Below are 16,724 nucleotides of genomic sequence, written 5' to 3'. Positions count from 1 at the left end.
TTGGGGGGAGGGGAGAAAAGGGGCATGAGACTTAATTTAGGAGTACTTTGATCGGTTTAATATGTATATAACATATGCTTATATGGCACCTGTTGTCTAAAAGGATCCCAAGGCACTTTACTATCCATAAAACCACTGACTCACCCACCACTTAAGTGCAGCCATTCCTGGGCAAAAGCCTGGCGACTCTTTTAAGAGCTCACAGCAGCAGTGCACAACAGTTTAGAACAGGAAGTGAGAAATGCCTTTTAAAATTATAATTAAAGGGGGAATCTAGTTAGGCATAATATCACTGTCCCAAAGTGGTATTTGGCCAGAGCAACTGAATTAGCATCAAGAAAAGGAGTACTTGTGGCACCTTAGAGACTAACCAATTTATTTGAGCATGAGCTTTCGTGAGCTACAGCTCACTTCATCAGATGCATACCGTGGAAACTGTTACTCTGAAACCTGAATTAGCATCCTCCCTTTGCTTAAAGTGCTGTGAGAACTGTGATGAATGCAAATGTTCCAAACTCTGCATCTCAACCAAAAGGCTGCATCTCCGCTAGGACGTAATTTTATTGCTAAGACAATGGGAAGCGCACTACCTACTTCATCACCAACATCACTTTCTCCCTGGAATGGAGAAAGTGGCTGGCTGGCTAGAGGGGAGGGTCATATTTTGGGATTTAGGAATATGTTATGTTGGTCCAAGTGTTTGGAAGCTATTTTATATTCCATTGCAGCTTTGCTATAAGCAGGTTTGGTCAGTAGAATGTGATGTGAAGGGCTCCCACTCCACTACGCTTATTAGATTAAAAGTGAACGACTTAACTAGTCCCAGACATTTTGATCTCTGATGTGACATATGGAGTTTCACTGCCATGGAATCTGTGGGATAGGCTTAGTGATGATTTTCAGAAACATTGCACTGTTCAAAATATATTGTGAAAAAACCCTGCATTGGCTTGGGATGGTTAGAGATCTCCTCCATCATCTCTAATCTCTGTGATTGTAACTGTTTTTGGAGTTGTTCTGAATTAATGCCACTGACAACTTTATTCAGATTGAGTGTGCCTAAAGGTACGGAGCCTAGTAGAACAATGGGTCTTTGTGTAATTGTTCTTGGGTCCATTGAGAATGTTTTGAAATAGAAAAATAGTTTCTCTTTATATTTAAAATATTCTGTTGCCTGTGTGTCTAAGATTTGCTTTTGCTTTGCATAGCTGGCCTTGAATTGGGCTGGAGGCAGGGAAAGGTAAATAAATAGGCGGGGGGAATTATTGAAGCATTATTGTTTAAGCAGCATTGTACGTTTCAGAGGAAGGAGTCTCTATTCTGGAACCCTGGGTCTGTAGAAAAGAGCTGTTACAGAGAGTGTGGTTCAGTGGCTCTTAATGGGAGGGCTAGATTGTCTGTCTGGCATGTGGATAGCACTTAGGGTATGTCTACCTGGCAGCTGGGAGTGTGGACAGGCAGACGCGCGCTAGTTCTGCTGGAGCTAGCGTGCTAAAAATAGCAGTGTGGTCATAGTGGCAGAGATGGCAGATTGGGCTAGCCGCACAAGTACAATCCCACATGACCCCATGGGTATGTACTTGGGCAGCTAGTCTGAACTACTGCCCATGTTGCCTTGACCATACTGTTGTTTTTAGCATATTAACTTGAAAAAAGGTAGCATGTGTCTGCCTACCCAGGCTGGGAAACATCCTCCCAGCTGACGTACAGACATACCCTAAAGCAGAAACATTGGCTGTTGGATTCTAAGGGTTTGATTCTTTTCTTATTGACATTGGAGAGATAGATTAAAGCTCTAATTTGCAGTGAAGAGTTTGATTCTCCTATTATTGACCTCACTGGCAAAATAGGAGCAGGAATGGGCTTTGCCGTTTTTCTCTGTGGGAGGTTTATCTGTGTGTGTTGGGGGGGGGAGGGGGAGGATTAAAATGAAGCAATGTACATTGCATTGTTATTGACCTTACTGTGGGTTTTTTTTTAATATTTCCCCTTTCCTCTGTTTGTTGCTTTTAGTGAACAATTTTGTATGGATGATTCTAGGAACAAAGCACATATACATGGTTAGAATTGCATCTTTAATTTGATGCTTAAATAATTAAGTGGTTAAAATACCTATTTACTTTATACCTTCCATCAAATGCTTTAACCTAGAATTAAGGTTGGATAATAGAGAACACTTTAGGAATAAAACCTATGAGTGTTGTTTCTTCAAAACAGCTGATGTTTTTCAAAAGTACTCTGCATTGGCCTACTTCTGTTTTTCATTGACATGAATAATAAAACTCCCATTGACTCCAGTAAAAAGAGAGTCAGTCCAACACTGAGCACTTCTGAAGATCCCATCTTTATACGTTGTCTTTACAAACATGGGCTTGTAAATAAAAAGTTAAGATTCCACATAAGAACTAAAACAAACTCTCTCCATATATTTGGAAGTGTAAACATGTACACAGAAGGTCACCTGAATAACCTTAACTGTATCTCTGTGTTACCTCCAACTTTTGATACTGTCCCCGGCATATCCTTTGGACCTAATTTGTAATAGCCCTTCTATTGCATGAATAAATATGAATGGGTTTACAAAGCTTCAAAGTCAGTTTTCATAAGACTGCTGATATCTTAAATTTGGAGGAACCATTGTATTTCTAGCATTTGTATGAAGAATGCAATACTGTAATACATACTGAAATGCATGGCATTCATACATACCTTGATTCCAGTATTCTTCACCACCTGCTACCACTGTGCTTTTAACGTGAAATTCCTGTAATTAAATTTTCTAGGCTTAGTGGGTTTATGTTTGTTAATAAGGTAGGAATATGTTTAATAACCTATATATTTAGAGCTATGTGTACCTTTGGGACTCAGTGCAACACACTTTTCCAGTGCAATCTTGTTTGATTCACAAAGTGGACAATCATTACAGATATATTTCTGTGTACTAAGTATAAGCTTTAAAAAGCCGGGAGGTATGTGAGTTTATGATGAAAGCACAGGTGGAGTTTGGTTTCGATAAGATGACAGTATGCTGTCATACTAAAATTAAATGTATTGTAGTCTTGTGGTTTTAGTTTTAGAAGCCACTGATAAACTTACGCTAGTGTTAGCAGTGCACACTATCTCAAGTTTATGGCTGTTGTCAAAGCAATGGTAGAGGGCCAGAGCCAAAGCGGTTTGAATAACTGCAATGTGCATTTCCTTACTTAAGTGTTTTTCAACTTTTAATTTCCAGGGTTTCTAAAGTTGTGTTTGTGTGTTACTAGTGACGTGTGTTCCTTCCTTTTTTGAAATAAAATTATAATGCTCTCCTAGTAAGAGTTGGGGTTGTTTGGTTTGATTTGTTTTTTCTTTCCCTTGAAGTGCCTTAGTTTGTTCCTTCAACTTTAACTTCACCCTAATGAAGTCTTGCCTGGGAATTTCTAGGATTTTTTTAATGTTCATAAATTGCTAAAAATTACTCCATTCACGACCGTTTATCCTTTTATTGGCTCTATATAGACTGAAGTCCATGCAGGGCTTGTAAATGCTGTGGAGTTTACCAACCCTGCAAGATCCCATAAGAATCTGTAGCTTTAGATAGATCTGACTTGTGCATTTAATTGTGTCACTCATCTGGAGAGAATGGATCTTAAAATAAGCATGGGGTGCATATTCCGGTGTCAGAAGCAGACTCATGCACACATTTTAATATGAGGAGGGGATCAATGCAGACTTTAAAAGAAGGTAAGTATACAGAAGGATGCATTCCTTCCTCTTTTAATATCTAGCCCCAGCTCCTGTGCACCCAAATTAGTCAGTCATCCCTCTTCAGTTAGTCCAGCTGAACAATTAGATTTTCTAGGTTTAGCGGCCTTGAGTTAGGAGGGGATAAAATAGTTTTAGATTTTTATTTTCAAATGAGAACAGTTCAACATTGGAAGCACCTTATGCAATCTTCCTCCATTTTCTGAGGGGGAAAAAAGCTGCTATAGCACAGAGCCATATATATCAATTTTCAGACAGAATAGTTTAATTTTATTGTAAAATGTGGCAAATGGGGTCAAGATTACTTTAGAGTGGAATGGGAGATTAACTAGCTGCTGTCACCACACCTTCTGCCCCAGATCAGTGGTGATTAGGTAAGTGCCAAGCCTGTTGGAAAACTTTGGGTGGTATCCTGGCCCCACTGATATCACTGGGAATTTGGCCATTGACTTCACTGGGGGTCAGAATTTCACAGTCCACTTTGTATATAAGTAAATATATTGTTTGAAATACACATGAAGGAGACTTATAGAGTCTGTTTTTGCAGTCCTGCCAGTTTCCACTCCCACTGTGTGGAAAATCCATGTATGCACTCAAGTCTTTGTATAACTTACAACGACAAAGAACTGGATAAATATTTTGGGAGACTGGGTAAAAAAAGTTCCCCTTGCCTTTTAATGTCATGTCCTTCAACTACAGCAGTGTCTCAGGGGGAATCAAGATATTTGTTATACATTCATTAGCTTAGCCAAACTCTGTCTTATTATGATTATGCCTATTAATGAAGGGATGGGATCTGAGTTACTACAGAGAATTCTGGCTGGTGAATCTTACCCACATGCTCAGGGTTCAGCTGATCGCCATATTTGGGGTCAGGAAGGAATTTTCCTCCAGGGTAGATTGGAAGAGGCCCTGGGGGTTTTTTGTCTTCCTCTGTAGCATGGGGCACAGGTCACTTGCTGAATGATTCTCTGCACCTTGAAGTCTTCAAACCATGATTTGAGGACTTCCATAGCTCAGACATAGGTGAGAGGTTTATTGCAGGAGTGGGTGGGTGAGATTCTGTGGCCTGCATTGTGCAGGAGGTCAGACTAGATGATCATAATGGTCCCTTCTGACCTTAATATCTATGAATGTGTTTTATGGATATTCAGGCTACTGTGCTAACAATTGATAATGGCTTTAATGAACTATTTGTAAGAAATACAGTAATACCAATAGGAGTGAAATCAGACCATTCAGCCTCTGGCAGTTTAGTAGTCTTGCATCCAGCTTCCATGTACAGCAAGCAGTCTCTGTCAGCCCCTGACCTCATTAATACACATAAGCAACAAGGTGACTCCAGCTCACTGAGGCTGCTGTTCATTCTGTAGCTAGGTGACACAGAAGATTTGATGAGTTCAAGGAGGATCATTCTGTTTTCTGCAGCACCAGGTACCTCCTCCTCAGCCTCTGAAAGGCCTGAAGTTGTTGCATACTGGTGCTGTACATTTGCATGTCTCAGATCTGGCAATGGACAGACTAAGATTAAAGAACTATTTAATAATTTGGGGAGGAAGGGATTGTGCTAAAGATGACTGGTGATTTTCCTCCCTTACTTGTATGTTTTCATTTTGGTTACCAAATAAAATAACTTTGGCCAGGTACGGAAGCTTTTTGCTCTCTTTTTGTTTGTTTGCTTACTTTAAAGGATACAAAGTATTGATACTATAAGGCACGGAGGGGTGCTGAAAGGTGCTGATATTTAAAACATCAATAGAGTTTTGTACCTTGTTTTCCCCGTTATGGCTAGAGCAGAAAGGATAGCGAGATCTCCTCCGAAATGCAGAGGGCTGTCTACAGAACTGAGGTGTCTGCACTGCCACTTAAGGCATCACATACTGTGGGGCTAAGAGTAAGTGGATAATAAGATACATCTTAAAGAGCCAAGTTATTTTTAATGTCTATATGGTATGTTTCTTTTTAGGCTTTTCTACAACGATCATCATGCACCTCACAGCCATGAATGAATTTATCATCGCAATGTCTCAGTGACAGCATTATTATTATTGTCGCTGTTTTACAGATAAGGTTCAAGGCTCAGAGGGCTTAAGTGATTTGCCAAGGGTCATGCAGGGGATCTGTGGCAGAATCTCAGACCTCTTGAGTTCCAGGCCATTGCCTTAATGCAAGACCTTCCTTGCTTTTCTTGTTAAAGTCAAATTTTCTCTTAGCTAATGTCCTGATGATATCATTTTGCTGCAGGGTCTGTCCACATAATTTAAAAACAAAACCCAGATAAAGCCACTTTTTTCTCTGAGGTGGCCTCTGCACATTCCCATAGTGGAAGCAAACCCCATTGCCACTGAACTTTGGGAACCCACTGGAAATCAGTTACTGTTGGAGTGCTAGAATGCCTTTCTGTAGCACTGAGCATTTGGAGTCTTGTGATCCTATCCACCTCAGTTCCTTCCCTATCTGTGGGACCACCTCTGTGTGTCCAGAACGATTTCTGGAGTTTTATACACAAATTTTCCTCTCATTTTATATGGTGGTGATTAGGTAGTTGTTATTAATAAACATCTATATCCAAAGCCCCTTTCATCCTTCAATTCCTGTCCCATTACATGGTTGGTTTTCAGATTGGTTCTTACCCAGGGCAAGTGCATATCAGCCAATCTGTCTCCCAAGGATTCAGATAAGAAGAGCAGATTTGAGTGGTCTGCGTACTATTACTGTATGTTCGTTAAGTAGATGTAGAAACCCACTGTTTGTCTTACCTGGGAGAAACCCATTCTCTGGATTGCTGCTTGGCATATGGGGTCTTCCTACCTTAGCCCTTACCTACTGGCAGTAGAGGACCTGACCTTCATAAGGAGGGAGTCTTATGGGCCTGGTCATTGGATCCAGCACTGAATCAGCTTCTTACTCTTGGTCAGCCCCGGTACTGCCTGAGGTGGACTTGAAGGTTCACTGGGAAAACTCTAAGCAGCAGGGGTGCTTGGGGAAGTTGGGGATCACGTTTTCCCAGTGCATCTATGAGGAACTCTTACTTAGAGGCTTCTCCAGTCAAGTTGGTAATCCATCATGGGCTCCCTTCCCTTGCCCTCCCTTTAGAGCTTGAGGATTTTGTGGCATTATTCTCAGGGGCCTCCCTTTAACTTTGATACTTGGGGCATCCTAAAATACAGCTGTGAAGCCTGCCACTCTACCCCACTGTTCTGCTCCTCTTTGTACAACTAAGTAAGGTGTTATCTCCATTGCCTCCACCCCTGCTAGTTCCCGCATCTGCCAGTTCCTGCATTGTCTCCTGCTTTGTCCAGAATTCATGATCACCTAGCTGGGTTAGATGAGAAGGAAGAGGTTGAAGTCATGGAACCACCCATTCCTGATGCGCAGGAAGTGGCTGCCTCCTTCCCAACTTCCCCTCAGAACAATATCCTCTGCCCAAATCTGTTCCTTGTTTTCACAGTTTTGGGAGCTGTTGGACCCTATAGAAAAGGTTCATCTTACTCCCAGTTCATTGGTAATGCCACAAGTCAATGAAAGTATGAAGAGCTCCCAGCTAGGTCAGACCTTCCTGTCAAAGACACCAAAAATATGGCTTTTGGGGGGAGAAAGGTCTATTCCTCCGTTGTTGTTGTTTAACATTTGTCTTGCCGCATAGCACCTAGAGGCCGCATGCAATTTGGTGTCCTGTTGTGTTAGGTACTGTACAAACATATAATAAATCTCTGTCCTTGTCTAAGAGACAAGACATCAGCAGTGGATGAGACGGAGGCATGGGGGTGGGGGAAGGAGGATGGGGTAACAAAAATAATAGGCTGCGTTAGCACATACTAGCTGTGTGTGCAGTCATTAGCCAAACAGAGCAGTAAGTGTAACCCCCTGCCTAGCTGATATCAGATGGCTGCTTAGGCATCACCGAGGTCAGATACCAAGCAGTTATGGTCAAATACCAATTCCATCTTTTGGGGATTCCTCTTCGCTCCCTGTCTTCCTGAGGAGCAGAAACAGATAGCAAAGGAACTAGTGGCTGATGGATTTGTAGTGTCCAAACACATACAATGCTTTGGACTCTGGCTTGGATGGGGACATCAGCTATTTCTCAAATCAATGGGCCTTTTAGCCTGAGGCTCAGGCTAATGCTGAGAGGTTGATGTATTCCAAAGGGAGCTTCTCTTCACCCACAGAACAGATTAAACACTGGAGAAAATGAAGTACATCAAGTCCATTGTTTGATCTGTCGGCTTCCTGCAACTGGAATGGGAGGGCCTGAAGAGGAAAGGTTCCCTTCTCATCTTCCTTCCAGTATCAAAGACGTTATCCTAGGTCCACTGGCTTCCAATACCAGGTCCAGAATGTTCATCAAAAAGGAAAAATGGTTTCCTCTTCAGTGAAACTGAAGGTTTTGGAGCTATGTGAAACAAATGTGTGCATTTCAGACTACTTTATGTTTGGTGTGCTAGGTTTCTGATGGGTTTGATTGGTAAATGATAGTTAAAACCTGGCAAAAGCAAGCTCTTTTGTGATGTACGTTAAAATAACAATTTTTTCTGGATTTTTAACTTGACCTGATCATGTTGCTGGCAACTCCCTTAATGGCCCAAGCGAACAGTTTCATAGGGATTGGTCTTGAACTGTAGTTGCATATTTGAAAACTGCAACTGCATAGAGAGACCAATTCCCCAGCTAAGGTGCACTGTAGACTTGAAATTGGTGATTTGTGTGTCTGTGTGCGTGTCTGTCTCTCTCTTTCTCTTTTAGTGCTAGTTAAAGGAGCTGGACTGATAGTATGTGAAAACTGAATCTTCTGTTTATGTACAGAAGATGGAGAGCACAGTGGAAGTGCAAGCTTCCTCAAACTGTCCTGCCAGTATTCCTCAACCCAACCCTGGCGTGGATCATCTCTAGGAATTGGCGGGGGGGAGAGGAGCTAAGTCTGGGAAGAGCATTTGGTCCTTGGCCTCTATTAGGCTGCAAAGGGCCCAGTCCCGCAAATGCTTATTTGTGCTTGACTCTTCCTCCAGATCAGATTGGTGGGGACTTTCCCCCCCATTTCTGTCTGCAGCATAGATTGCCTGCTAGAAGTATCTGGGCATATCTCACTGAATGAATTCCCTTTCCTTGCAGAGGCCATGGGTGTTCTTGCACCTCAGTCCCTCCTATTCCCTGCCTCTGGCACAGAATACTTTAGTCTCCTGTGGACTGAAATGTGTTAGTCCAGCTCAAGAAATTGGACTCAATATAGGGGTATTAGGGTGAAATGTAATGCTTGTGATATACAGCAGGTCAAACTAGGTGATCATAAGGTCCCTTTTGGCCTTAAACTCTATGAAACTATTACATCTTTGGAACTATGGGCATAACTTCACTCACATGAGTAAAACTAGGGACATACACCAGGATTTGCAGGACCTGAGCCAAGCTTATGAAAATTTATGTAAAGGTGGGCACTTGCCCACTAGGAGCTTGAATATTAGACTGTGGAAATTGCCATGGAAAATGCATTAGATCATAATCTGTCCCTGTGAAAATGCAGCCTGTAGTCCTCACAGAGAGGACATATCAGATATTAAATTGATACTAGGTTTTACCATAGCCAACAGGCTAAGTAGAAATAGCCATCTTCCAGCGCTATAACAGGCCGCACTCTTAGATGCCTGGATAACATACCTGTCCAGGACGTGTCCATAAAGCAGTTTGAGATACTAAGGGGCTCCAAAGGTTGCAGTCCTGTGGTATATGCTCCCTGACTTATCATGGAATGTGACAAGTGCTTTGCTGTGCTCTGGGGTCTGTGTTTCACATCCTGTCCTGTTTGCTTGGCTAACGAGGACAGACAGCTCCATCTATGCTGCACGTACCCTGTTTAAGATATCATCTCTCCAAGAGACATTTTGAAAGGGTGTTCCCTTAAATAGGATGCTGTCAAAGAGAATTATAGTTACAGCATTTATTAATGCTATTTGCAAGACAGAAGGCATACAGCATAGGAAATGGGCAATAAAGATTGTGGGCCAGATGCTGAGCTGGTGTAAATTGTCATAGCTCCAGTAACTTCAGAGGATCTACACCCATTTTTGTCAGCTGAGGTTATGGCCCAGAATGTACAGTTACAGCATTATTCAAATTGTCCATTGAGATGTTTGTGCTATTTGGGAACTTTGTTACCAACAAAACTTTTCACAGAGACCATCAAACAGCAGTTAGAAGGTAAGGACTTCTAGTCCTTGCTGAACTGGCTGGAATTGAGCCAGTGACCTAGAGATGAAAGACTCTGTATCCCATTACCAATATCTTGTACCATCCAATCCCCCTTCTTCTACCCCTCAGAGGGGTGTATAGTATAGATTAAAATAGATGGGCATGGGATAATTTTGTGATTTTAGCTGGGACCCTTTTCATGTCCATGCCAGGCATTGTAAAATCAACTGCCTAAAAATCATGATCTTCTGAGTTCCAGAGAATCTCCAACAAGATGCTGATTGCACTCTACCCCCTTCCATGATGTGCAGTACCTTGAAGGAGTGGGCTCCAAGGCAAATCTTTAAGAGTAATCCTATGAACAATATTGCACATCAGGGACTGGATCCTCGGCTGGTGTAAATCAGTATAGTTCCATCAATGACAGTGGGGCTACGCCAGTTTAAATTAGAAGAAATTTTGGCCCAATATATGTTTTCTGGAGTCTGAGGTTAATATTAATAGATTCAAAGGTGAGACTGGATCATTACGATGATCTTTTCTGATCTCCTGCAAAACAGGTAATAGATCTACATCCATTGATTCTTGCATCAAACCTAATAGCTTGTGATTGAGCTTGAAAATATTCCATGCCCCAAAACTTTATTAATGCAATTGTTTGCTCAGTTGCGCCTCATTCACCTATATTCAAAACTGAAAACTAGGATATCAAGAGTTAAGTTTGAATTACTTTAAACATCTGAAAACAGAAAATGCAAATTAAGGAACAAGTCACCCCTGCAACACAACCTTAACTGTGCCCTCTTTGAGCGATGCCTTGTGATGCCAATAACGTATATACTAGCACTCTACTCTTACAGAAGCTACGTAACACTCTGGGAATGGAGCACATAAGCATTTTAAGACAAAGTCTAACTCCTTCTCTTTCCTAAGGCAAAACATGGGGTTAGGTCAGATATAGCAAACAGGAGCTATCTACACCTGGCTTATTGACGGAAGAGGGGACATTAAAGTCTTGAGTGCAACTGAAATAAATATTCTGGAAGGGCACGAGGCACCACCCCAGGCAACCTTAACTCTGTATTTAAAAATGTTTTTGATGTTTAATTTCCTTTGTTATTTAAAAACAATTTCTCAGCATCCTTATGTACCACAGCCCAGCACCCCATCTCCACTGTCTCTGGTTTCTTGGTAGTGATACCCTAGCCACAGAACGCACGACTGCAGTAGTTCCTTCATTGCCCCTGCATTATCTCCTCGTTTCCTGTCTCCGTCTGTCCAGCGCAGCCTGGTTCTCTCTCTTCAGTCCACCTGCCCTCAGAGAGGTGGGTGTTAGATGGGACCTGCAGATTCAGGAGCTGGGAAGAAGATGCAGGAATAATGCAGGGAGTAGCATGGAGTAAATGGGGATATTTTTGAAGGCAGGGAGACAGCCATTGGGGAGCATGGCTATGGGGGTTTTGGGGCACAGAGCTGAAGCCCCCCCAACATCTGCCATTGTGCAGCTCTGACCCACTCATTTCCACCCCACTCTTCCCTGCACTGCTCCAACACCCCAAATTTTCCCTTAGTGCTAAGACTTCCCTGTGACAGGTTTCCCCTCTTCGGCGTGCCACCTGGGACTGGGGTGCCACTGAGCCCCCCTGACCCACTAGCCTGGGCTCCCTTTCACACTGTGTTGCTGTGATAAATTGCCAAGCTCTCCAAGCTTGCTCCTTCACCAGCATTCACACAGATAGGGACACACGTAGCTGCAGCTTCACACACACATGCTGAGATCAGCTCTGCATGGGAAGGCTCAGTTAAGGCACCTCCCAGTTGTTAAGGCACCCCCTTTCCCTCTCTCCCCCCCGAGCGTAAACCCAAAATTATACCGTCTTGTGCTGCACAGGGAAGTGTATAGTGTGAGCTCATAAAATTCGCTCCCTCCCTCAATGTGGAGAGAGATATGCAACTACTTTCTGCCTCTAGTCATAATTTCCACACACTGGTTGTAGACAAAACAAAAAACAAGTTTATTAACTACAAAAGATAGATTTTAAGTGATTATAAGTGATAGCAAACAGATCAAAGCAAATTACCTTAGTAAATAAACAAAACTGCAAACTGAACTTAACACACTAGATAGGTAGGATATGAAGTAGCAAATTTTCACCCTGAGTGATAAACTGGCTGGCAGATTCTTAAGGCACAAACTGCCTTGGCTTTCCCAGCTTTTCATACACCAGCTAAAAATCCCTCTAGTATGGGACCATCACTTTCCACAGTTCAGCCCTTATTTCTCAGGAGTTTCCAGGTGTGTTGTTGTAGGGAGACTGGGGTACCCTCATGATGTCATTTCCACCCTTTTATATCTTCTTCCCACTTGCTGGAGAGCTCTTTGGCTGTGACCCAGGTCAAACAGTTTCGATCGTGTAGTGCTATCTCCAGGAGGTTTCCATTGTACACAGCTCCTGGGGTAATCCTTGTTCTTGTGTGCATTTCCCCAGTATGCCATTAACATTGTTTGGCCTTTTTACTGTTGTACGCGAAAGGCTGCTTATGGGTTGCTTTCAGCCTCACAACATGTTTCAGTAACACACACATAGCTAAACTTCATAACTTCATATATGACGGTAACACATACAATCCAATGAGATATTAATGTCTAGCAGATCAAGACTTTTAGAATGATACCTCACAAGGCATACTTTGTACAAGGCATGTCCTAATTGCATGACATCCCCCAGCACTGCTCCAACACTGTCCAGCTCCTCCAACATTCCCGTCGTCATGCCCATTAGTCTGGTTGCCTTGGTCCCCCACAGTCAGCTCCACCCTCCCCCTTGCCATTCTGTGCCCCTGGTAAGCTTGGAGGGACCATGGGAAGGAGGAGTACATGTACCAGCATGAGGCAAAGAGGGGCAGAAGTCCTTAGTCCCAGGAGACTGAGTCCCTACTCCAAATTTGGGTCTAGTGTATGGGAAGGGGCCTTACACATCAGTCTGCAGCATAGGAGGCAACACTCTCCTCCTCTTTCTCTCTAGAAGCAGTAGCATCAAGGGGAAAGGTGATGCCTCAAGTCCCTTTCCTGCTGCTGGATGAAGCTTGGGGAAGGTGGAGAGTTCTAGGTTCCTTCCCATGATTGGGGAACAATTAAGGGAAGGGGAACCCTGGAGTCCTCTCTCTTGGCCTGGTTAAGCAGCTATGGGGAGGAATCGTGGGTAATGGAAGATATTTGTAGGCAAGTGAAGGAGAGCACAGATGGCTCCAGTTTCCCCAAATATGTCACTGATCACGAACGAAGGACTGATCAATGGTCTCTATTTTTTTCCATCCATGTGTGAAATGAATTTTGTTGTGTGCACCAATGGTGAGGTGATGTGCGCCACCAGTAGAAACAAAAACACTATTTTAAAAGTTACCACAGGGATAATTACTCCAGGACAGGTTAGGCATTTTAGAACTCACTACTCAAAGAATTAAATTTAAGCCCAAGAGAGAAATAAAATTATGAAATGCATAGACTAGTCAAAAAACTAAAATAACACACTCTGAAAGAACAAAATTACAGAGGATGTATGTGCGTTGCAGGAAGTACCAAGAAGTAACAACAACAACACAAGTATGTGTTGGGCGGTGAGTGTGAAACAGAGTGTCTGTGTATGAGACACAGAGACAGAGGGTCTGTGTGTGCTGGCTGCTGGGGAATTTTATGAGAGACCATGCACTGTCTCTTTAAGGCACTCACCAGAAGCCTCGTTGTTCAGAATGCAGCAGCTGCCAGCAGCTCTGTCCTGCTCCTGAGCCCTATCTCCCCACCCCCACTCTCCAGAGACGGGGTACATTGGTGGGGGAGAGGCAGGGGAAGGGGCACTTGAACACACGCCACCGGATGTGCGTGGCTCTGCTAATCAAGTGTGAGGCACTTCATTGACTCTTGGGAGGCCGCCAGACTGCACAGCTTAAAGGGAACACAGGTCATGATGACATTATCCTAACTGCTTACTCGAGTCTTTCATCTTCCCTCTGTTTAATTAATGCTAATTTCCTTGACAGTACTTGAAAAGTAAAATTACAGTCTGCAAGTATATTTTAGAGCACTTTAAAATATTGCTCTGACACCAGATATTTTGGTCTCTGTGTAAAACTTCCAGAAGGAGCCCGTGCACAATGCAGACACAAAGCAAGGACCACACCAGACCTATTCTCTGAAAACTGCCAAGGTTAGGCCTCAGACTCGCACTGCACAGGTGCAACTGAGGTTCAATAACCACAGCATATCACCTTGAGCCACCCAACTTTTGTGATAAGTCTATGTATGAATCCTCTAGCTATTAACAAAGCCCGAGTTTTGCTGCACGTGCATATTTTGCTCTTATGCACATCAGTTTACCTCGTGACAACCTGGAGTTATACATTGTACATTTAATAACTGCTGCCGTATTGATTTCTCAGAGGCACCATGTGCCATACACCAGCTAAGATAAATCTTGAGTGGCTGAGATCAGTTTGAGGAGGACTAGAGACATAATTTGGGCTCCAGATGTGTGCAAAAAAAAATTAGAACCAGGTGATTTTGTAAATAGCTGATTTTGAGGGGCAGGCAGTATCTTGGGAAGCCTTTATTCAAATGACCCCAAATTTGGAGCACTAACATTACCCAATGCCTCTGTGAGGGACATTACATTTGAAGACAATCTGAATAAGTCTGTGGACTTTAGATCACATAGAATATTCAACTTTTAAACAGAAAACAACATTCAGTCTTAACAATAAGTAGAGTAGATGCTCTACTATAATATATTTAATTTTCTTTTGTTCTTTAAACTTTAGTTCTCCTCTTTTGAATCCAAGGCCAGTTCTGTCCATGAACAGGCACCTTAAAGGGGTGTGACTTTCAGAAAGTCTTGAGTATCCATCCTCTGACAATTAGACTTCCTTACAGTGTCTCAAGTTGGGCACCCAAGAATTGAGGCATCCAAAATCACTACTTGTGTTTGAAAATGTAGGCCTCTCTACTTAGGAGTGGAACAGCAGAAGGTGTTAAAGGTCAAGAGTGAGGTGTACTGCAGAGCTACAGCATGTGAGGAGGTATGCACATCATCTGCTCATGGTATAAGTAGTCACTAGTCAGTCATTTTCACAAACACTAAAATCCATCTATGTGTCTAGATTAAGACAAACCAAACACAAACAAAAAAATGTAGTAAGATGTCTGTAAAATTAAATAGTATCTGAAATGACTCAACTACTGCTATCAAGAAAACTTTGGAATAGCCATAGTGTAAGCAGCAAACAGAAATTACCCATAATTATCAGCTTTGTTGCTGTGTAATTAGCAAAGGCTGAGTCAAAACTGAGAGAGTCTGTCAAAATTCAGTGTGTCAGGAACTATTTCCCAGCTGATAAATAACATGGCAAAAATCCACCCCCGCCCATCAAAAAAAAAAAAAAAAAAAAGGGGGCAAGCAGTTACATAACTCCGTTATGTTTTGGAACGATATGTAAAGGGAATAAGTGAGTACGATGTCAGCAGTTGTGTGGATGAAGAAGCCACATTATCACTTTTATTTTGGTTACGCCTGGGGTCAGAAGTTCCTTTGTTCTTTCTTTACCTCTCATTACAGCAAACACAGGCTACTTCCTTTATTCTCAAGGCTCCCTTCTCCCCCCCCACCCCCCGTTGTGTTAAAAATGATAATAAAAAGTGTCTCCCTGTGTTACAAAACCTGCCTATGTTAGCTCATTATTATTTTCAGCACTAGTATATTAACAAAATGTAGTATAATTCTGTATCATAGACAAAAACCTGACTGTAGCTGCAATTTATTGTATTAACACTTTAAAAAGTAATGCGTAGTGTTTCTACTGTTACAATACTAACCATGGAACTCAGTATTTACTGTGAATGAAGTCATTTATATAATAATGAGCTGTGTGGTCTATGCTTCCCCAGTTTTATTTACCACTGTTTTTTCCTAGATGGAACATCCGCCTGCTGTGTCTTGTCTTGTAGACTGTAAGCTCTTTGGAGCAGGGACTGTTATTTACTAAATGATTGTACAATGCCATCCACAGTGGGGGCCCAGCTTAGTTGGGCTTTAGGCACTATGGCAGTGTAAGTGCTTAATAATAACAATAATTAATAGAATACGTTAATAATAATATCAGACTTACTGAAATGTTTGTGATCAGGTGTCCCTTCAGTTTCAGCAGCCTATGGAGGATATCAACTCTCATACAAACACAAATGTTTCTCATGTTCTTGTTAATCAGGGTTAGGACTGTAACAAATCTCTGGCTGATTCATGGTTGTCATTATGCTGTACACCATGACTACTTGGAATTTCACAGTGACAGCAGGAAGTTGAATCTGCCTGCTCCAAAATCTCAGGCCCCTTCCACTAGAAGTAAAAATGCATTCTCTTTTTGCTATTAGCAGTATGAGCCTGATCCCATCCAGTAGCTGAGAGGTAAGCATACACACTACTCAGTTCATTACGATAGTATTTTTAGCAATAACAGAAGAACAGGTGACTCCTTTTAATTCTGTTGTTGTAGTTTTAGCTCACTTCACAGGGCACAGATAGAAGGGGAGAGTCTTGGGTCAAGGGGCATTTATTTTGCTTCTTGGTACCTGTTTCACTTCATCGTTACATAGCGGAGCAGTGTTTGAAAAGTGAACAGAGTGAAGTAGCCTGCTGGGAACTCTGGCTGGGGCTTTCAGAGGAGACTGATGGCAGTTAGGTGCCCAAATCCCCTTGAAATACCTGTTTGTTGGAAGGGTTGGGTTATGTGATGGAAATGATGGG

General features: G+C 42.4%; 1 protein-coding gene across 2 annotated transcripts in view; it reads left to right on the top strand.

The window, feature by feature from the left end:
- LARGE1 (LARGE xylosyl- and glucuronyltransferase 1) overlaps positions 1–16,724 on the top strand; it is a 363,903-nt gene that overhangs the window by 66,877 nt on the left and 280,302 nt on the right. The window lies entirely within an intron of this gene.

Source organism: Eretmochelys imbricata, chromosome 1, assembly GCF_965152235.1.
Source record: "Eretmochelys imbricata isolate rEreImb1 chromosome 1, rEreImb1.hap1, whole genome shotgun sequence".
NCBI classification, from domain to species: Eukaryota; Metazoa; Chordata; order Testudines; family Cheloniidae; genus Eretmochelys; species Eretmochelys imbricata.
Note: the sequence above shows the minus strand (reverse complement) of the source record. Positions and strands in the feature narration are given on the sequence as shown.